Genomic DNA, 24,128 nt, shown 5'->3' with positions numbered 1-24,128 from the left:
ACAACTGCCAAATTCCATTAAATTAACAGGCAGTTTTTTAGAAAAAATAAATATTTTTTATTGATAAGAAGAAAGTCAATCAACAATGAAAAAAACATATATCAGTGCAACAACATAGATAGAAAAACAAACAATCAGTCTAGGGTGTAGGGGGGCAGGACAGGGTTCTTGTCCTCCAACTTTGAGGATGCTTTATGCTCCAAGTGTCTTAGTGCAAGTGCAAGATATGCAATAATTTGAGCAGAAACACATTCTATGGTTCAATATTTCACACATACAACCTTCTCGACATACACTTATCCAACATGTTTCATTCCAACAAACACACCAAAAAAAAGGAGAAAAAAGGTGAAAAACACAGTCAGGGGAAATTCGTCAGGGAATTTGTTGCATCAATTTCTACACATAGTGCACTGTAAAACGTTTCTAAACGCTTTTTTGGTTAAAACACTGAGATCAACATACTGATTGGATCTCTAATAATTCAACTCTAGATGCCTAGAGAATGTAAAATGGCTTGTACTAAATATGCCACTTTTAGTAATTCAATGCATCCACCAAACAACCATTAAGTTGAATCCACTTGATACCTATGGAGAAAAGAAAAAAAACAAGAAGGGACCATTAGAACATGTGTCCCAATGTCCTAACCAACATACACCAGTATATAGATTACTGGTAGCGAGAAAAATGATTAACTCCATTTTGGCTAATTGAAACATGTCCTTATAATCAACACTTAATACCCACATAAGAAAAGTTTCAAGTGTCTGAAAACAGATTGGCCTTCCAAATTTATAGCTCAATATCATAGCTTATGTATACCAGTCTCACACCCTCCTTGGTGGGACTTGGCGTTATACATTGGAAAAGTTAGTGGTCATATGCACTTGCTTACCATCCGTTGGATGGTCCCCAGGGTCCACGAAGCCAAACACCAATCTTAGTTCAGATCGCAAGGTCCTGCATAGTCTAGAGCACCTTGCTGCGGGTTATTCGACCCCCTGGGCTCCGTAAGTCAAACGATGAAATAATTACTGGGAAAACAGAATCAAAACAGATAGCCCCGTATTAGACTACATCTGAAACCACACCACAGGCATTAACTCTTTTGCAAGAGTAGCTGGGTAATTACCTCATCACCATAGAATTCACTATCGGAGGGACACTGATTGCCTTGGACCGGGATACGGCACTTAGACGGTAAATTCAGAAGCCCAAAATAGCTTGCAACCCAGTGATACCCGCTACACGGTCTGTCGTGTGTCGGACAAATGCGCAAAGATCTTGATGCAGCAAGAAAACTGAAAGAAAAGTAATTGGAAAAAGGGCGAGTTACTTATAGATATCAAAACAGGTTAACTAGACGTCCTGAGAAGTATAATCTTCTGACTAAGAACCGCCGGGTACCTTAATGCGGTTTCTCATCTGCTTGCTCAACACAGTCTTTACTCGTCTTCCCGAGTGCGCAGAAAGCTTATCACAGCACACTGCTGGAAATAAGGGGGAAATAAGGGGGCAAGGAGAGAACGAGTTACCTCCCGGTCGCCCAAGCGTCCACACATAGTAAATACAATGATTGAACACCGCTGTTTACCTTAATGGGTTCTCTCAACTTCTCCCTTTGGCGACGTCAACCTACCACCAATGTAGGCGTGGCTGGATGCATGCGTTCGAGTACTTCCTGTGCTCGTTTAAATGCGGAAAGGCATCCTACGTCCCTGTAATGACTGAACCATCTCCGTCATGTGTGGAGTTGCGTGATCGGAGGACGTATGGGTACACTGGGGCCAATCAGAATGTAATGTTGTGTCCCGTACTGTCTTGTTGCCCGATATGATTACCTCACACGTCAAAAGGTTTGTATTCTATTTTGCTGTTTAACAATGTTTGTTACACATGTCCGAGCGTCACTTTGCATGTACCGCCCTATAGACTCGATAGACAATAGTATGGAAATAATTGTTTCCTCCGAAGTCGAGTATCAGTAAGTTATAGGCTATACTGCATGATTGCGAACCGGAGAGTCACCTCCCATGTGACTGGGAAGCACAGAACAACCAGTCACCCAGGTCACCAGGTCACCAGGTCATCGTGACTTGCAAAACATAAATATAGAGGATGGAAAGGAGGCTAAGTCTCCATGGGTGTTCACAAGGTAAATTCATCCTATTGCAGTGTGGTGTCAAATATTCAGCCAATCTATTTTCTCATTGAGGCCTATGGTTGCGCTTTTGGTTAAAAAAATGAGTTGTTGTTCTTTTCTGAATAGCAATTGTTTGTCTCTGTTGGTATAAGGACCAGGCGTTAGTTTATATATAACCGTCCATTGCAGATCATCGGGTTTGTGTCCAAACTCTATCCAATGGTCTACCAGTGGGGCATTGGCAGTTTTATTTTTTAGACAACTCTTATGCTCACCTATCCTCACTTTCACCTTTCCCTCTGTTTTCCCAATATAGAGTTTTTTGCAGGGACACCAGATGGTGTAGATAACCATACTAGTGTTGCAATTGGTGTGTTTGTTTTGCTTCCAAGGGGTACCAAGACCCACATTTATGATTTGGGACAGATGATGCAGTAAACTGTATTGATACAAATTTCAAAGGGGTCAACTGACTTGGTCACTGGCCTCTATGAGGTTCTTGCCTACTGTAAAGTTTTGGGGGTAAGAATAGCACTTTCAGATTGTTTTGAAGTGTACGCTCTTACTAAGGCTGTGTCCCTGTTTACATTCTGTTTATTTTGGTTTTATCATCTCTCTGTCTCCTTTTTTTTCATTTTTATGGATTGATTCCTGTTTTTAGTGAATGAAACAATTGAAGATAATGATGTGAGGTTGTAAATTAAATCACTAAATTCTTAAAGTTTTATTTGCTTTTTGTATATGTTGGCATGAAACTAATAAAAAAATAAAAAAATAAAAGATAGAGGAGAGGGGAAAGGAAGATTGCGGGAGGAATAAAGATCCTGAAGTGAATTAGAAAGCAAATGAGGGCAAAGTGGTCAATTGTGGGAAAAGAGGAGACCAGGGGGAAAGATAGAAATATGAGATAGAGTTGCCTTGGTTGTGGATTGGAAGGTTATGTACATTGGGCCTCATTACGACCCAGGCGGTAAGGGGTTAACGGCAGCGTTAACAGCGCCGACCCTTACCGCCTGAGTACGAGGTCCCTTAGCGCCATGGCGCTTTTAACACCTGCTTTTAGCAGGTGTTAAAATCCATGGCGCTAAGGGACCATGGAGTTAATTACGCCACCGTAATTTACGGTGGCGTAATTAACGCCTTCCCCACTCCCATTATGCCCTATGGGGCAAAAATGGGAATGGGGAAGGGTAAATGGGGATTGGGGACTTACCGCCCCGCCAAGGTCGGAATGGGGCGGTAAGTCCGCCAACCACCATGGCGTAAACGTAGTTTACGCCATGGTGGTAAAGTCACGGCCCAGGCGGTAACTTACCGCCTGGGTCGTAATGAGGCCCATTGACTAGTAAGTTGTCAGACAACGTGGGGTTAAGTTAGATCTGTTGAACCTTCGTCATAACAGAAAACCTGAAGTTGCCCATGATGGCTCTGGGTCATTACCCATGACAGTTTAAGTGGTCCAAGCAAAAGAGGACTAAAAGAGGACTACCATTTATTTTATTTTTTATTATGTTTGGTTTATTACAAACCTTTCATAACATCACTTACAACATTCCATCTTCAAATCTCACAATTTACATCACATAAACACAATTCTTAAAAAAAAAGAAACACTCCATATTCCATTATTTCCTAAAAATGGCATTTTGACTCTCAATTACAAGAGAAATAGGGCAAGTAGAAAACGATTTTTAAAAAAGGGTTCATCGGCATCTCTCTCATCATTTAGTACATTTGGTTGATGTTAATTCTGACAATTTCAATACATCTATTAGATAATTTGTTGCTGCTATGATCATATTGTTTTATTCCGTCCACTAGTAGTAATGCCCACCACTCGTCCCCACTTAGCGAGCTATAGTCTTCAGTCACTTTGGTCAAATATCTTTCAGATGCAAGACTTGCAAACTTAATTACCAAATGTGTTGTGGTTTCCACTTTACCACTGATTGCACAGAATCTGCAAGTAGGCCCTTCATCAGTAATATGCTTTCTCATTCCAAGAATCTCTCTAGTCGGTAAGATGTTTTAGACTCCGAAACTTTTCTAAATATCTTGGCAGTTGGTTCAACAGTCCTGTTTCATGGGAGAGGTTTAAGGACACCTTCTATGAGCCACCCTTCACTTGAGAGTTTATCCAATCTGTCTTTTAATACATAGTTTGATCTTGTCTGGGTTTGATATTAAAGTCTCTCTGGATTGATTGAGGGTGTCAATATAAGTTTGGAATTTAGTTTTCCATGTATCAATGATTTGATCTATTTTGGTGTTATCTCTATTTTTTAGTATCTCGAAGTGCAATACTTCCTCTTTTTCAATAGATTTCCAAAACAGATCAATTTTACACTCGAGGCAGATGTCAAACTCTTTTCCAAAATTGCCACAACATTTTGTTTATAGAACATAACTGCTGGGATTAGAGTGACTTTCCAAATATCTTTAAGATTATAATTGCTTGATTAGCCAAGCGCAAGAATTTACCTCTAATACATTCTATCCAGCTTTTCTCTTTGGAGATGCAATTCACAAGTCAACTCAAATGGGTTATTGATTCCACTTTCTCTAATATTTGATTCTCAAGTGTCCAATTAAATTTGCAATTCATTCTGACTCTTTTAGTTTCCAGAATCATTATTTAAATTTTCTTTATGTTTATTCTCATGTTCTGTTCCTTGAAGTAAGCATTCATTGTATCCAACCGACATTGCAGCCCAATTGGAGTTAAGTCTAACATGACCATGTTGTCTGCGTATAGAACTCATGGGATTTCCTGCTCATATACTTAGGGGGAAAGGGCACTTACCTCTCTTTGTGTGGCTGCCATATCAGATAGATATAATACAAATAATATTGCGGCTAAGGGCCACCCTTGTTTCACGCCTCTATTTGTTCTAATCAGCAGACTCAGGTGGCCTTCTTGAGACATTTTTATCCTTATTGATGTTGATGAATCTAATGCTATTATTGCTTCTAATAGCTCAGGCGAACAAACCCAATTCATTCAGTTTTTCCCAAAGTCTGTTTCAATTGACTTTGTCGAACGTCTGTTCTAAGTCAATGAAGGCAATATACATTTTCTTTTGTGTTTACATGGCCTTTATTTTTAGTACATTCAACTGGAAAACATTTGTATTTGTTCCGATACCTTTGGAGAAGCCCCTCTTTCTTTTATCGATCATTTCTGCACATAAAGCACATTTTTTTGTTGGCTCAAAAGGATTAATGCATACGTTTTACCCAAAAAATCAAGAAGGATGATCGGTCTGTAGTTTTTAGGATTTCCCTTATCACCCTTCTTGAAAATTGGGACGATTATTGCTATTTTCCATGAATTTGCAATTTGGTGGGTCAGGCTAATTTGTTTAAACAAGACAAAACAAAATTCCACCCATTCCTCTGGATTTTGTCTCATTAGAAGGTTATTTAGGCCATCAGGGCCGGTGGTTCTGGAGGGATTCATAGTAAACTGGCCATGGAGCATTAGTCGAGTTTGCAGAGAATTTCAAGTCCTGTTGTATTTCAGTAAATAGCTTGCTGAAATGTACAATCCAATTTGCTCTGTTAAGGCTGGAATAGTGGTCGCTAACTGATGATAACTATTATCATTCAATAGTGACCACACATGTCACATATTTTTGTTAGCTAAACTACGCATCATTATTTCGGCATCAATTTGGAAGCGTTGAGCTTTGGTGGTGATCAAACAGTTTCTATATTGTTGACGTCTTTTTTTTTCAGTAGGACTTTTAATCTTCTGTTGCAATTTGTTCAATCAATACTCTGTATATCTCTTCTCAAGATTCTTTTCATCTCTTTCACCTGATAATGTATGCGGTGTAGACTCCTGAATTCACTTTTATCATTACCTCTATTTTGTGTCTGGAAGTCTATAAATACTTTTTGGATAATCAAGGGTGTTCCTATCTATATCCAGGAGTGTTCCCAAATTCAAGTTGATGTTCTTTAGATCATTTGGTACTATTTTTAAATGATTACCCTTCTGATTACATTCTAACCGTTCAGTGGCTCAGTGATTTTTTTGTATCTTTGTACATTGAGGGTTAATTTGAGTAATTGATGATCGCGCTGAGTCGTTGACATTATTTTCAGAGTGTTCACCCAACGTTGAGGGTCACTAGATACAAAATAGTAATCAAGGTGGACAGTCCGAGGTCCTCTACACCAAGTAACAGCCCCAGGTATATCGCCACACATTTGGCCATTCATCATCACAATGTCTCGCTCCTTTAATTCAAGGATTAATAACTTCACTTTCCCCACTAACGTGGCAGTGTCGATAATTGAGCCATCTTTATACAAGCAATTTAAATTTAAATCTCCACATAAAAGATAATCATCAAATACGATATGCATATTATCTATCAAAGAAATCACAGTTTTTACAAAAATTAGATCAGCAATTCCAGCTTTATCATTGTCTGGAGACCTGAAGAGGGTCTACCCACCCTTCTATTTGAGCTGGGTTCAAGTAGAAATGAAAGCCATCACAAATAGGTTTAGTTGACAACCATGTCTCTTGTAGACATATGATATCAAAAACACTGCAATTCCATGAGTCATCATTAAACAGGTGCTAAAATCCTCTGGTATTTCATGATTCAAAGGAAATGGAGGTCTGGTCGATGGGAGTTTGTTGTTATTTCTTTTTCAGTTTGCTAATGAGACACCCGCAAGTCAGGACCAATCCGCTGTTTCTTGTTATTGGAGGACAAGTTGGAAGTGGATTTAACTTCTCTTTTTATGTCCCTCGCTGGTTTAAAAGTTATTTTTAGATCCACTGTGTTTTTGTTAGTTGCTCTATTTTCTAGCTCCGTTTTGTTATTTATTCTGGATACTTCACTTTTAGTAGTGACTTTTTTCAGAACGCCTTTCATCCTTCTTAGGTTGATAAATGAGTACCAACACAGGTTGGGTGATATTGTATGCATATTTGTTCTATAAAAAAGAGCTTAGGCGTAAGTGATATACAATAACATATTATCATTTGGCCTTGTACGTCTGCTTGGATGCACAGTAATTTAGCATACTTAGGAACAATGCTATTTGATGCCACTTCCTGTTTTGTCAATGGGTGAAAGGTTGTGTTTCATCGCTTCCTGGGATGTCACTTTGGGGTCGAGTCAGATGACATCACTTGCAATGATGTCATCAGAGCTTAAGGGTCGTGAGGGGAGGGGTGGGCCACTTTTTTTGGGTGACCAGGTCTATTTCTTGTTCCAGTCCGACCCTGACTGTACATAAAGGAATATTACATGTGACCTCGAAAAGTACATGACCTTAGAAAAGCTAGCTGCCTGATGTTGTTTATGCTCACAAAACTCGACTGTGACTTAGTTGCCTAATAATGTAGAGTTTTAAGCAATGCATCCCACATGTTACGCTCTACTTTTGACATCTGCTGCTGTAAGGTGCAATTTACATCACTACTTCATCAAATAGCGTATCACATTTGGTTTTTAATGTTCAAGCGCTTGCTGAATGCCAACACAATTGTATCTTTTAATTATCCACAGTAAAAGACAAAGCATGCTTGCAAACACTGTTTTCTTTGCACAAGTGAAGCTTGGGAAGGGAGAAAAGGCTTAGTGAACAAGGAGTATGTGGTTTCAATAACAGAGGTAGAAACAAGTTAAAGAAAAAAGAGTAGTACCCGAACTGAAAAAGAAGGAAAATGTAAGCAAGTGAGAAGGGGAATGATCCCATGTAGATAGAGAAGAGGAAGTGGTACAGTAAGGGAAGGAGTAAAGAAGTGCTCAAATACATATGAAATGGTATACATGTAGACAGAGCTAGACAAAAGAGGTGAAAGAAAACAGTAGTTGAAGAAGATGAAAGGAAGTACAAAAAAGCAAAAATGGGTAGCGTGCTAGCAAAAGGGTTGTTATTTACTGAGGAACAATAAACAACAATGAACAGCAATATACCTTTAGCTTCTCGCTTTTTCATTATTTTCTGTGCAGTAAATCACAACCCCCCCAAAAGCTAACGGGCTTGATTTCACAGTTATAGCTTTTGAAGAAAAATGAATGTCACCATCGGTGCAGGGGACTGAGAATCTCATTTCATTATAGTTAGTGTCTGCCTTCACATTACCCTCCAAAAGAGTTTAGCTAGTTGTGTCATTAAGCCTTAATACACGGGAAGGACACGGGTTGCAGAGCGTCCCAGGAAGCCAATTTAGTTTTGACCAGACACCTGCCTCCGTGCTTCGTCATCCGACTGCCCTTTCACAAACTAACTACATTTTCTGGAAATTGCTGTCTATCGATGTATGGTGGCCTGCTTTCTGTAATAAAGACACGCGACTCTATAGGTTTCTGCCTTCCCCATCCTTGGGTAATTGATCCAGCCTTAAGTATTGGAGCCTCCTGACTGGAAACGAAATGTGTGTCCTAATTACTTTTTATTCCTGTACCCCAAGGTCTGAACTAGGGCACTGGAGTGATAAAGGGGCGCTGGCGGTGGCACTAATGATTTGATCAAAGGGCTGCATTGAATCTATTCCACACTCCATGACAGAACCCAGAACATATCATTAGTCCTGAGTCTCCTATGCTTAGCAAGCATGTAAGGCCCTGTCGCCTTGAATCAGCATCGCTTCCTGTACATCTGAGGAGCCAGCGAAGGGTTACTGAAATCATTAAAATGCGAATGGCCTGTCTCAGAATTGGAATGGCATTTGTAGGAGGAAAAGAATGTCGCAGCTTCTTCTTCACTGAAAATCTAGTTGCTATGCTTTTAGATTTTTAAAGTGCAATTTGTATTTATGATGAGACACAAGACAGAAGCACAAAAACACACACTGTAAAGAATGTGCAATTCAGATGTTGCCCTCTGAGCATACCGATGGTTAGAACCAGCTGTCTACAACCTTGAGGCAGTGGTCTGTGGGCTCCAAGTCAGGCTGGTCCTACAATGGTGTACCAGTATGGGGAATCTGAAACTGCAGTCAAGCAGGACCTGCCCTTAGAGCAGCTGATGAGATGAAGGAACCCAGCATGTGCCAATAATAGCTGTGTTTTCACATAAGTAGAATGATGAGACTTTATGTGCTTTAAATGTGATTGAAACTATATGGACAGTCATGTTTATGAATGGAGAGGAGTTTATTTCAATGGGCAATGTCTCAGCAGATCTGGAACTCTCCTCAGCTCAGAACTCTGAAACCCCTTTGGAGCCTCCAACTCTACTTGATGTGCTTGAGTGTGTATTCACTTAGATAAAAACCTCATGTGGAACCGCAAACCCTCTGAGCCACTAATCCTACTGTGCCACAACCTTTGCACTATGTTAGCTTATTAGACAGGTTAAATACAACCCTCATGTTGCAAGCCATTCTTTGTGCCACTAGTTGGACTCTGATCATTAAAACTGAGTGGATTTTCCGACTTTCTCGGACAAGGAAGAGGAGGACAGTGCCTCTTCCTTTCACCTTATTCAGCCGTGAAGGTATACCTGGCATGTGTGAACATTATTTTTATTTAAAATTTCATTTTCTTAAATAAAATAAATGAAAACGTGTTTACCCATGTTCGGAGGTGCATCATTTGAATTCCAGTCTTACTGTTGTTTCACCGTGTTGCAGCCATTTACTTTGTTTGTTTCAATAATGTAAACAAAATTGCACCTTCATCACAGGATTGAAACTTGATACTTCCTTCGCAAAGACCTGACACCTGTCTTTGGTATGTCCCCAAAAACTTGAAAGGCTGATCCTTGGCCTGTGTTGCTATGCCTATCTTGTCCCTTGCCTGTTGCTGTGTCACCCTGTGGTTTGCAGACACTATGGGCCTCATTCCGAGGTGGGCATTAAGGGGTTAACGGCGCAGGTAAGGGTGCCGGTGCCGTTAACCCCTTACCGCCACATTACGAGGTCCTTTAGCGGGCCCCGCTAAGGGCGGCTGGTTTTACCAGGTTCTGCACCGAGGTACCCTAGTCCCGCAGTCCCCTTCTTTCCCTCCTCCTGCAGGATTGTACAGTGTCCATCCCTACCAGACTCTTGATTCAAACTCAGGAACATTTATGAGGTTGTCCTTTTATCATTCAGACAACATTTGTGTGGGCACTTGCTAATAGGAATCCTTGTTGGTCCAAGTCTTCTACTAGTGAGGGCCCTTTGAGTAATCTGCATCCTTTCCATAAATGTATGTTAAATTCAAATTTAGCATGCACTAAAATAACACATAAATTGGCACACACATCATTGTCCCAAAGAACAGGAGAGAGAGGCCGTGGTATAATACATCCGAATGCGAGCATGGAAGATATGCTGGTGTGGTCGGAGGATGGCTCTCTGTAGAGAGAGAAAACTGATTTCCTCAAATTTCTGTTTTCATATGTTAAATGTGAGTTCACTCCAAACATTTGGAATCATTTTAAATCTCACATCATATCCTCACATCAAAATTCCGATAAATTCAGATTGTCTGACTAATCTTGACATATGCTTTGTGTATTTAACCCATCATAAGCTCATTTGAACCATTCTGCACACATGGCCAATGTATGCATTCCAAATGTTTTTATTGTGTTCCTAATGCAGAAAATGCATAATCATACACCCTAAGTATACAATTTCACTCTGATCATAGGCCAAGGTTCCTCTTTGTAGAGTCAAAACTGCCATTAAATGAATGTAAGCATCATCTAATTCATGATTTACATACAACTAAGCCTGCAGTTTCACCTTCAAAGTCTTTCTTTTCTCCATCTGTGTGTGTGTTCTCTTGCTAATGCCAAAACTGAATGTGTGTTTGATGTGCTTTAATTGAAATTGAAGTACCTTTGTAATTACTTGTGAGATTCCATCACGTTCTGTGGATTGTGTGCCTGGCTGCATGTGAGGTTAGTCTACTCACTTTAAAATCAGCATTTGGCTTTGTGCACTCTGCTTGAGCTACTTGGCCAGGGAAAGTACATTTCCCAGCAGCCCCAGGCTCCACAAATCAGTTAATCTGGCACACCTGAGACAAGCCCAGTCTTCCAAAGCTACTTAATCTGCTGTGGGGCACACTTCCAGGTTCTTTCTTTCTTGCATCTGTGTGTGTGTTATCTTGATGCTGCCAAAACTGAATGTGTGTTTGGTGCGCTTTATTTGAAATTGAAGTACCATTGTAAAACTAGTGAGATTCCATCACGTTTTGTGGATTGTGTGCCTGGCTGCATGTGAGGTTAGTCTACTCACTTTAAAAGCAGCATTTGGCTTTGTGCACTCTGCTTGAGCTACTTGGCTAGGGAAATTGCATTTCCCATCAGTCCCAGGCTCCTCAAAACAATTGATCTGGCTCACCTGCACCAGCGCACCCAAGGCAAGCCCAGTCTTCCCCATTCATTGTCTGGCGTCGCCAGCGTTGGTAAACATTTTTGACACCATCTACAGTAGAACCTGTATGGATTTCTACGGTGGCAGACACCTTAAATCGAATCCCGGAACAGATATGGGTTTTGATCCAGTCCTCCCCTTGTTAATGGCTGCACAAAAAACGGCAAGACTTGCCAGTGTCGACCACTACCTGGACTTGAAATAAAATAGAGAAAGGTGCAACAGCACCCTGAGGTTGGGAAAGAAATAATCACCATTACACCAGATACTGCCAGTGCCCCGAAAAACCACACTATCTCTGGCTGCCCCCTGTTCTTGGCAGACAGGCAGGAAATTAAAGTAGCATTGTTGAATAAAAGATCACTTAACAAGCATGCTATGGATGTTCATGATCTACTGCTTGCACAAGATTTGGACATCCTCTGCTTAATGGAAACATGGGTATCTGAGGTCAACATCTCGACCATCGCTATGGCGGTACCAGAAGGGTTCTCTATCAGGTGTGGGGGGTGGGTAGGCAGTCATTGAAAAAAAATGCTTCCAGTTTTTTGAGAGCATGAGTATGTGCAAGGACGGTGAAGTTTTGCATTTTAAACTCTCCTCCCCCGCAGCTGTTTTAATCTCATCCTTGTTTGTCAGCTGCTCCAGGACATGATACATTCTAATGAGGAGCTATTACTTTTGTTCAAAAAGATGAATGGCCCTAATGGCCCCACTTTGGTATTTGGAAATCTAAATTGCTGGCTGCATAATCCTAAAGATAAAGAGGCGAGATCATTGGAAGAATCGCTCCTGGAACTAGGGTGTAAAATAGAAAATGATGAACCCACCGCCATTTCGGGAAAACATCTTAGACTCGGTGATCTCCAGAAACCTTGAGGTTAAAATGACAAGTACGACCCATGCATTTGGTCAGACCATTGCACTGCACAATTTTCACTCTACTTAAAAGAAATTCTGAAAAATTCCCTGAACCCGGTTTCTGCAGTTTATAACAGGAATTTCAAGAAGGTTAAGTCACACCATATCAAAAATTGCTTTTAGGGAACTATATCATCCATCAACAGCATTGATAACCCAAATAAGATTGTAGAAATATACAATGAATCTCTCATCGAGATGCTAGACCAAGTAGCCCCCATGGCAAGGCAAATGGTGAGAGAGAATAGTAATCACAATATATGGTTTAAAAATGAACTTGTCAGTTTGAATAAAACTGAAAAGAAGCACAGAACAAGGATCGATAAAACATCTGTCAACACCTAATAAGGACAGATGGAAGATGCTAGAAGCAAAGTATAAATTGAAGATTATTGCAACCAAAAAAGACTTCTTTGAGAAGGAAATCGGGGGAGCGAAAAACAACACTAACAAACTCTTTGAGATCTTACAATTGCTGGAGAAGGCAAAGGGCTTATCCAAACCCTTTCATCCCACAGAGAAGGATTGTAATGACGTGCAAATGGCCTTTGCGAATAAAATTAAGGCTGCCCGGGATAAAATAGAACAGGATTTGGTTAATAAACCATACAGACAGCCCATGGCTGGTGACAAACAGGATAGGCCACGGGATTAATTATGCTTTGCATTTAAACATGTGACCATATCTGAAATGGAGTCCACCCTGTCCTCAATGCATCTCAACTCATGCAGTGAAAACATTATCCCTGTGAAGGTTATCCTAGAACATAGCAAGGAATATGCCCGCTTTTACCAGACTGGTCAACTCTTCGTTTGGCCATGTCCAAGTTGCCAACAAAATTAAGGTTTTTACCATCTCGCCCTTAGTGAAGAAAGCGGCTTCGACCCAAAGGAGGCTAAGAACTTGAGGTCCATCACTAATACCAACTTCTTGCTGAAAATAATTGACGAAATGGCCACAAAACAATTTCAGGATTTCTTTTGGAGAGCATATACATCATCATAAACAATCAGGCTTCAGATTACATTACAGCACAGAGACAGCCCTGTTAGACCTACAGGCAAACATGTTAGAACTAGCAGATGAGGGAAAGAATGGTCTATTGGTCCTTCCCGACCTATCTGCTGCGTTTGATCGGAAGATAGGGAAGTGCAAGTCCCTTGCCATACATTGGTTCAGATCCTTCTTATCCAATAGGCAACCCTCCATCTTTTGGGATGGTGTATCCTCTCAGTCGTCCTCCATTTGGTGTGGAGTCCTGCAGGGGACATGTGTCTCACCAACCCTATTTAATCTGTACATCGGACCAATGTGTGACCTGCTTGAGTCACTCAGGGTTACGTTTACCAACTACGCTGATGACACACAACTGATTTGCAAAATTTTTGGAGACTATGAGAATGATAGCAAGAACTTGAATACCATCCACAAAGTAATAGAGAATCGGACGACAGAGCATTGGCTCTGCCTTAATTAAACTAACACAGAATTGCTGCTGTTCACGAGTACTGCGGCGAGAGGTCAGCTGGTTAACGAAAACGGACACTTTATCCTTAAAGACTCCATCATTACAATAGCGGAAACAGTTAAAACCATTGGGGTGTTCTTTAACGCATACATCAATACAGAGGCTCAGACCTATTACACTATGAAAGACTGCAACTATTACTTAAAATTTATGAGGAATATTAAACCACTCATCTCAGAAGAGAGCTATGCGTCGATTGGCAGAGCCATCATTTTATCACGTATTGACTACTGCAATTCCCTGCTGATAGGGGCTAAGAAAAAAATTACCCAGCAGTTGCAAACTCTCCAAAACAATGCAGTCAGAATTATGTTGTTTGTATACAGAGTGTTCCGGTCAAGAGATTAGCATTGATTCCTGGGCAAATCTGCCTCTTTCTTGTGTGTGGTTGTCGTCTAAGTAGATACCTATATTGTGACCGTTTCAATATAACAGTGAATATTGTACTCTTCCAGGGGGCATCTTTACTTATGCGTCAATGCTTCAAGTTTAGTCAAAAGCACACTTTCCAGTCATTAGTTTAATTTTTCATTATTCATTTATTTCTCTCTTTCTCTTGTTATTTTGAACATATCACAACCGTTTTTATCTCTCTTTGCCTTGTTGTTTATTACATATCACAACATTATATCTCTCATCTATCTTTGCCTTGTTGTATTATACAAATCACAATATTTTATCTCTCTACACATGTTTTACTATGTATTTAACATGGATCTTCAGGAGAGAATCCTTCTCTTAGTTCTGTACATGTTCCGGTACGGCAGTAAAAGGGATACGCGGATCCCTAATCAAAAAAGGTTTTTTGAACAGGCTGTGCAAATGAACAGCTAGGGATAAAGCGCCTAAAAAAAATTTCAGACAAGTGATCTCAGGAAATGTGTACAGAACTAAGAGCAGGATTCCCTCCTGAAGATCCATGTTAAATACATGGTGATACACGTGTAGAGAGATAAAATGTTGTGATTTGTATAAAACAACAAGGAAAAGAGAGATGAGAGATAAACAGGGTAATTCATAGAATTTCGCACAAAAGTGGCGCACGCGGCTGGTGCACAGTGTGCGCGTGCGAATGTCTGCGCCAGCGCGTGTGCTAAAATCGATTTCCGCACACAGCGTATTCATGGATTTTCGCCTCCAAAACCAGCCGTGGCGCAGAGTGGCGCAGCGACCCTGAAGCAGTGCCAGTTACGCCCCTAAGAACGCCCCTAGCGCAAGGAAAAGCCATCAAAATCCCCAATCCAGCGCAAAGGGCTGCGCTAACCCTGGACCAGTTTACAGGGCTGCCAAACAGCAAACGCCTAGCGGGGAACGTGTATTACTGGGGTCCGCGTGAAGTTTCACACACAAAAGGGCCTGTGCGACTGGGGTACGTGTATAACTGGGGTTCGCGGGAAGTTTCAAATGCGATTTCAGCAGGGTATGTGTATTTCGGGAGTTCGCGTGAAGTTTCACACGCGAAAGGGCCTGTGCGAGTGGGGTACGTGTATAACTGGGGTTTGCGTGAAGTTTCACACGCAATTTCAGCAGGGTACGTGTATTACGGGGGTTCGCTGGAAGTTTCACACCCGAAAGGGCCTGTGCGAGTGGGGTACGTGTATAACTGAGGTTCGCGGGAAGTTTAACATGCAATTTCAGCAGGGTAAGTGTATTACAGGGGTTCGCGGGAAGTTTTACACGCGAAAGGGCCTGTGCGAGTGGGGTACATGTATACTGGGGTTCGCGGGAAGTTTCACACACGATTTCAGCAGGGTACGTGTATTACGGGGTTTCGCGGGAGGTTTCACACGCGAAAGGGCCTGTGTGAGTGGGGTACGTGTATAACTGGGGTTTGCGGGAAATTTCACACGTGATTTCAGCAGGGTACGTGTATTACGGGGTTTCGCGGAAAGTTTCACACGCGAAAGGGCCTGTGCGAGTGAGGTACGTGTATAACTGGGGTTTGCGGGAAGTTTCACACGCGATTTCAGCAGGGTACGTGTATTACGGGGTTTCGCGGGAAGTTTCACACGCGAAAGGGCCTGTGCGAGTGAGGTACGTGTATAACTGGGGTTTGCGGGAAGTTTCACACGCGATTTCAGCAGGGTACGTGTATTTCGGGGGTTCGCGTGAAGTTTTACACGCGATTGGAGCACGGTACGTGTATAACTGGGGTTCGCGGGAAGTTTCACACGCGATTGGAGCAGGGTATGTGTATTTCTGGGGTTCGTGGGAAGTTTCAAACGCGATTTTGCTGTCAGAGCGGGGTACGTGAATTTCAGGGGTGCGCAGTGAGTCCTACATGTGAATTGGCAGTGTGGGTCCTCCCAGGTGTTCCCTCTACACCCCCCATGGCACCTGCAGGCAGCCCACACCACAGGGGACTACCCCCCACCCCTGGTCATGTCCCGCAGGCAGCCCATCCACCATGGGCATGCCCCCCAGCCAAGCCACATGTCAGCTTGCACCCCCACCCCCCAGCAGTCAGGGGCACCTGCCAGCAGGCCCCCACACATGTCCCCCTGCACCCCCACCCCCCAGTAGTCAGGGGCACCTGCCAGCAGGCCCCCACTCATGTCCCACACATGTCCCCTTGCACCCCCACCCCCAGCAGTCAGGGGCACCTGCCAGCAGGCCCCCACTCATGTCCCACACATGTCCCCCTGCACTCCCACCCCCCAGCAGTCAGGGGCACCTGCCAGCAGGCCCCCACACATGTCCCCCTGCACCGCCACCCGCCAGCAGTCAGGGGCACCTGCCAGCAGGCCCCCACACATGTCCCCCTACACCTCCACCCCCCAGCAGTCAGGGGCACCTGCCACCAGGCCCCCACTCATGTCCCACACATGTCCCCCTGCACCTCCACCCCCCAGCAGTCAGGGGCACCTGCCAGCAGACCCCCACTCATGTCCCACACATGTCCCTCTGCAGCCCCACCCTCCAGCAGTCAGGGGCACCTACCAGCAGGCCCCCACACATGTTTTATTTTATTTATTTTATTTATTTGCATTTATAAAGCGCACAGAACTGCCCTGGGGCATCGTGGCGCTGTTACAGCAGACTTAGTCATGAACACAAGCATAGGAATGTGTTTACAGATGTAAACCGAGTTACCGAGTACATTTCACATTGGTAATAAACATTGAGCTTAGAGGTTATGCTAGGCTGTGGTTACAATGCAAGCATGAGAGTGCATGTGGAAGACTTTAGCGGAATAGGAGGGTTTTGAGGTTTTTACGGAAGGTATGGTATGATTTTTCGTTCCTTAGTGAGGTAGGTAAGGAGTTCCAGTTTTTAGGTGCGAGGTGTTGGAAGCTGGTTCCTCCCGCCCTGGATCTTTGAAACGTGGGGACATCAATCATGTTGGTGCGGTGAGCTCTGGTGGGTCTGATGGAGGCTTTCGGTGTGATTCTTTCTGCGAGATAGGGTGGGGCATCCAGGGATAGGCATCTATGTGTGATGGTCATGGCTTTGAAAAGTATGCGTTCCTTCACGGGTAGCCAGTGGGCATCTTTCCTTGCTTGCGAGATGTGTTCTCTTTTTGGAATGGTCAGTGCTGCCCGGAGCGCATTGTTTTGCGTGATTTGGAGTTTTTTTAGGTTGTGGGCGGAGGTGCCTAGGAACAGGGCATTACAGTAGTCTAGTTTTGTACCTATAGTGGCTCTGGCGATGGACAGGCAATTTTTGGCGGAGAGAAAAGGCTTGACAGCATTTATCATCTTGGTGGTAAGTGCCGAGGAAGAGGCTATGGCGTTGACCTGGCGAGACATAGATAGTGAGGCATCTAGGTGAACGCCTAAGGTTTTAACAGTCTTGGAGACTGAGATGGTGGAGTTGTCGATGTTGAAGGATTTGTATTGGGGGGGGAGTTTGTTGAGAATTTCATTGGTCCCTACTATGAGGATTTCGGTTTTGTCCCCGTTTAGGCAGAGGCCGTTGGCCGCCATCCAGGTTTGGATGGCTGTGTAGATTTTGGTTAATGCTGTCGCATCTTCTTCGTAGGTCCCAGTTAGAGGGAGTAGTACCTGCGTATCGTCTGCGTAGTTGGTATACGCTATGTTACGACAGTCGAGGTCATTGAAGAGAGGAAGGGTGAATATATTGTAGAGAGTGGGGGCGGTGCAGGAGCCTTGTGGGACGCCGCAGTGGATGGTGGTAGGGGTTGCCGAGGCAGTGTCTGAGAAGACTTTCATGAGTCTGCCATTTAGGAATGAGGCCACCCATGCAATGGCTTCCGGGGAGAAGTGTGCTTCATTTTTTAGGTGCATGCCTAGGATATCGTGGTTGACAAGGTCAAAGGCGGCAGATAGATCCAGTAGGAGAAGGAGTGCCGGTTTGCCTTTATCCATAGTGTCAGCAAGCTGTATTTTCAGATCAAGTAGGGCTGACTCAGTTCCGTGACCTGGTCGGAAGCCTGACTGTCTTTTTCCTAGGATATGGTTGGTTTCGAGATAATCCTGGATTTGTGTGTAGGCCATTTTATCCAGTATCTTGAGCAGGAAAGGCACAGTGGTGATGGGCCTGTAGTTGGTAGCTACTTCAGGGTCGAGGGTGGTTTTTTTTAGAAGCGGGCGCACCCAGGCTTCTTTTAGACTGTCAGGGACAGTGTTGGTTTTGAAAGAGGCATTAATGAATGATTTAAGGAAAGGGGCGAGTGTTTCAGTGCAGTCTTTGATCAGGCTGGCGGGGCAGGGGTCTCCTTTACAATTGGATGGTTTGATCTTGTTCATTATCTCAATAACTTCGTGTTCTGTGACTTCCCTGAATTTGAACGGGGTAGTGGGGGCTTTGGTGGATGTGGTTCCCGAACTAGGGGTGGGCATGTGGCTCGTGGTGGTGGGAGATTTGAGGTGCAGTGATAGGTTTTTGTGGTGCTCCTTAATTTTTGTTTGTAGGAGTTCAATTTTATTTAACAAGGCAGATTGTATGGAGTTGCACCAGATTTGGTCTTTAACAATGTCTTGTGATTTGGTGGCCGGTGTGGTGAGTTCGTTGAAAATGGCGAAGAGTTCTTTGGATTCGGAGCTTGCATTAGCAATTCTATCATTATAAGAGACTGATTTAGCTGTGATTATGGCTTTTTTGTATTGGGCAGTGATTTTTTTGTAGGAGGATAGGGTGGCTGGGGAAGGCGATTTCTGCCAGGAGTTTAGAGCTTTTCTTTTCTGTGAGCGGAGTTCTTTGAGTTCAGTGGAGAACCAGGTATTTGAGTGTTTGATAGTTTTGGCTTTTTTGGTCTGCAAGGGGGCAATGGCGTCAATGGCGGTGCTTATGGTGCTCTTGTAGATATCTGCTAATTCTGACGGGTCAGATGACTTGAGGTCTGTGGAGAGGATGTGAAGGTGGGGTGTAATTTTATCTTTAGTGAGATTTTTTACACATCTTGCCAGTGCTGGGGGGATGGGGTTAGGTTTGTTTGTGTTAGATACAGCGGGAATAAAGAAGTGAATGAGGTGGTGATCTGACCAAGGAGTCGGGGTGATGGAGCTAATGTCGACGTGACAGTTGTGGTCAGCTATCCAGTCCAGGATACGGCCTTTGTTGTGTGTGGGTGAGGTTATTTTTTGGTCGAAGCCTAGTTCTTTTAAGGCTAGTGCAAGAGATTTAGCAGGCTTGTCCTTTTTATCGTTATACCCCAGGTTAAGGTCACCTAGAAGGATGCTTTTGGAGGTGAGTTTTAGGTTTTCTGTTAGGCGGTGTACAAGGTTCTCATGGAACTCTGTTAGGGGGCCGGGCGGGCGGTAGACTAGGTTGAAGGTGATGGTGGAGTTAGGGGAGAGGGCAATTTTTATAGCTAGAGAGTCTATGTTGTCACCTAGATTGGAGGTGATTTGTCTGGCCTCGAGGTGATCTTTCAGGATGAATGCTACCCCACCACCTACTGAGGAGAGGCGGTCTTGCCGGATAATGGCGTACCCCTGTGGGATAGTAAGGTTGAGGGCTGGCCCTGCAGCGCTGTGCAGCCATGTCTCGGTGATGGCTAAGATGTCGAGGTCCAAGCTAATTAGGAGTTCGTGAATTTCAATGGCATGGGCAGGGATGGATCTGGCGTTTATGAGGGCACACTGTAGGTTGTGTGTGTGTTGGGCCGAGGTAGGGGTGGTGTTGAGTGGTGTCGCCGGGATGGGGTGCGGCATGGTGGGTTTAGGTAAGGGTGTTTTGACTGTAAGGGATGGCGTGTTAGGCGTGTTAAGAGTGGTGGGAGGTGCTTGGTGGGTGAGTCTGGGGTATCTAGAACGGAGACCTAGGAGTTGGTTCCTGGTGTGGATGGGTCTGGTGTAGGAAGTTATGCTGGGTGGAGGATGACGTGCTGTGGGGATGCTTTCAGTGAAGAATGATGGTAGGAAGTAGGTGGGAGGAATGTTGGAGAGGAATGCCAGTGGGGCAGCTGGTGAGCTGGTGGATTGTTGAGGCATGGCGAGGGTATCGTTCAACATGGCACAACTAGAAACAGAATGCAATGTGGGCAGCAAAATCAGGGCACAGTATGCGACCATAAGGCACAACACAATAGTGTGGTCTAGATACGACCATAAGGCACAACACAATAGTGTGGTCTAGATATGACCATAAGGCACAACACAGTAGTGTGGTCACTATGCGACCATAAGGCACAACACAGTAGTGTGGTCTAGATACGACCATAAGGCACAACACAGTAGTGTGGTCTAGATACGACCATAAGGCACAACACAGTAGTGTGGTCACTATGCGACCATAAGGCACAACACAGTAGTGTGGTCTAGATACGACCATAAGGCACAACACAGTAGTGTGGTCTAGATACGACCATAAGGCACAACACAGTAGTGTGGTCTAGATACGACCATAAGGCACAACACAATAGTGTGGTCTAGATACGACCATAAGGCACAACACAGTAGTGTGGTCTAGATACGACCATAAGGCACAACACAATAGTGTGGTCTAGATACGACCATAAGGCACAACACAGTAGTGTGGTCTAGATACGACCATAAGGCACAACACAGTAGTGTGGTCACTATGCGACCATAAGGCACAACACAGTAGTGTGGTCTAGATACGACCATAAGGCACAACACAGTAGTGTGGTCTAGATACGACCATAAGGCACAACACAGTAGTGTGGTCTAGATACGACCATAAGGCACAACACAATAGTGTGGTCTAGATACGACCATAAGGCACAACACAGTAGTGTGGTCTAGATACGACCATAAGGCACAACACAGTAGTGTGGTCTAGATACGACCATAAGGCACAACACAGTAGTGTGGTCACTATGCGACCATAAGGCACAACACAGTAGTGTGGTCTAGATACGACCATAAGGCACAACACAATAGTGTGGTCTAGATACGACCATAAGGCACAACACAGTAGTGTGGTCACTATGCGACCATAAGGCACAACACAGTAGTGTGGTCACTATGCGACCATAAGGCACAACACAGTAGTGTGGTCTAGATACGACCATAAGGCACAACACAATAGTGTGGTCTAGATACGACCATAAGGCACAACACAGTAGTGTGGTCACTATGCGACCATAAGGCACAACACAGTAGTGTGGTCACTATGCGACCATAAGGCACAACACAGTAGTGTGGTCTAGATACGACCATAAGGCACAACACAGTAGTGTGGTCTAGATACGACCATAAGGCACAACACAGTAGTGTGGTCACTATGCGACCATAAGGCACAACACAGTAGTGTGGTCTAGATATGACCATCGGGCACAACACAGAGACTACACAGTATTACAGTGGTCGCTGGGCGACCGTGGTAACGGTGCTATTGTCAGATGGCAGCATATTGCAGAGCAAGGCAAGAGCATGGTTGGTTGGCTATGGATTGTGCATTAAGTATTTTGTTGCAGTTCAGAAGCACAACGGTGCATGTGGGACCTTGGGCGTAGCAATGTTAGGAGGTGCTAGGTCAGGGCTCTAGCTCGAGGGTCGGGAGTGGATAGTGGAGGAGGGGGGCAGTATGCTTACCCTGTAGGTGGACGGCAAGGGGTCCTGGCTCTAAGCTCGACTATGCACTCCACCTGGAGCAGCACGGGCAGAGTTTGTGGCCCCTGGCTCCTGATGCTCCAAACAGGCCCTCAACAGGCCTTAGAGTGGCCTTTGCGCTGGCCGCCGGCGTGATCCGCCTGCCGGCGGTTACAGCTGATTTTAGCGAGGCTCAGCCTCGGTTTCAGGCCGCGCTGCGCCCGGCATGCGTGGGTCAGGCGGCGTGTGGGGACAGGGTCAGGCAGGCCCTGTCCGTGCTCCTCGTCGTCTCGTGGTTTCGCCGCTGGGCTGGGGTGCTGGGGGGGCTCCTGCCCTCGCCCCACGGTGTGGAAGAGTGAGTGAGGGGGTAAGCAGGCCTCAACAGGCCTTAGAGTGGCCTTTGCGCTGGCCGCCGGCGTGATCCGCCTGCCGGCGGTTACAGCTGATTTTAGCGAGGCTCAGCCTCGGTTTCAGGCCGCGCTGCGCCCGGCATGCGTGGGTCAGGCGGCGTGTGGGGACAGGGTCAGGCAGGCCCTGTCCGTGCTCCTCGTCGTCTCGTGGTTTCGCCGCTGGGCTGGGGTGCTGGGGGGGCTCCTGCCCTCGCCCCACGGTGTGGAAGAGTGTCCCCTGCACCCCCACCCCCCAGCAGTCAGGGGCACCTGCCAGCATGCCCCCACACATGTCCCCCCCAACAGGTCATAAAACTCCAGACCCATGTCCCTCATGGCCGCCCAAATACCACCCCAGGCCAAACACCCCACATTGAATTCCCAAAGTCATGATAGAAAATACCTAACCAGCATGGCCATGAATCAATGTCCCTCAGACCCACGCAATGGGTAACGTATATAATAAATGTGTATTCAATAATTAACCAAATGAATAAAACAAAATCACACAATAATGGAAATAATGAAGAAAAAGCTGCATGTCCAAAATATTCAAAAAAAATGTGTGAAAGCAGAATCCAAATGAATCCAAAAGCAAATGAGTCCAAGGAGTCTGTCCGTCCAACCAAATCCAAAGTGTAAAAATAAGACACATCCATTGATCCATGGTAAAAAAGAAACTTAAATGAAGTGAAATCCAGTGTTGAACTATATACAAAGTACAAATCCAGGGTCCATGAGCCCAACCATTGAAAGGAAACCTACAAAAACCCTACCTAATGAACAACTATATACAAAAAGGTGGGGCATTGTCCAAGCGCCCCAAAATGAAATGAAAACAAAAAGGAAACCTATGACTAATTAACTATATACAATGGCAGCGGGCTAGTCCGATGGCTCACTTCCTGATTTCCCGGGCCAAGGTATGATCGAACTCCTGCTCGATGTCCCGGAGGCGGACCTCTTCCATGGCCCCGAGGGTTCGCAGGGACGACGACATCCGGATCTCCAGGTCCCTGCGAATTGCCTCGAGGCACTCGGCCCGCCTCAGAGCCCTTTGCATGGAGTTCTCCGCCCTGACCATCGTGAGCCGTGCCTTTTCCACCCGCTGCCGCTCCGCATCTATAGCATGGCCTAACCGCTGCCACACGGAAGACACTTCCCGTCCTGGGTCCTCCTGCCCTCCGGCCGATGCCTGCCGCTCCGATGTCAAAGGCCCCGAGCCATCATGGCTCCCAACTTGTTGCTGCTGCTGCTGCTGTGTCTGTGGCCGTGCCCTGGCTCCTGCTGCCTCCACATCCTCCTCCGGCTGGGGTGCAGTTGTTGTGGTGGCCACCCCTGCTGGACGTCCGACTCCCGACTGTGGCAGGGATGTGTCCTCCACCAGCCTGGCCGCACGGTCAGAGGCAGCTCCACAGGGTACCCAGGTGATACATGGGTGGGAAGATGGCACGGAGGACGACTGGCACATAGGGGGTTCAGGTGAGGAGGGGTTCGAAGCAAGGTTCAGCAAACGGAGGAATCTGGCCTGGGTGACCTGTCCCAGTAGGCTGATGTGCTCAACGAGCCATTCGAGATGACGTGCAGTCTCCCCATGAAAAGACTGCAGGTCACCTCGCATGGCCCGTTGACGCAACGCCACCCCACCCACGACAGGCTCATCCTGGTCCCGGATAGCCACGTCCGCAGGGAAAGGAAGGCTAGTTGTTGTAAGCGGATCCCCTCCCTGAAAACGGGTCTGGACGTAGACATCCCTGCTGGTGCGGGATAAAGCAGTCACAGGATCGGGGACAGGATTACACACAGGTACCTCCGCGGCATCCTGTGCTGCCTCCTGTCCCT

This window comes from Ambystoma mexicanum, chromosome 6q (assembly GCF_040938575.1).
Source record: "Ambystoma mexicanum isolate Mex_15411 chromosome 6q, UKY_AmexF1_1, whole genome shotgun sequence".
Classification (NCBI taxonomy): Eukaryota; Metazoa; Chordata; class Amphibia; order Caudata; family Ambystomatidae; genus Ambystoma; species Ambystoma mexicanum.
Note: the sequence above shows the minus strand (reverse complement) of the source record.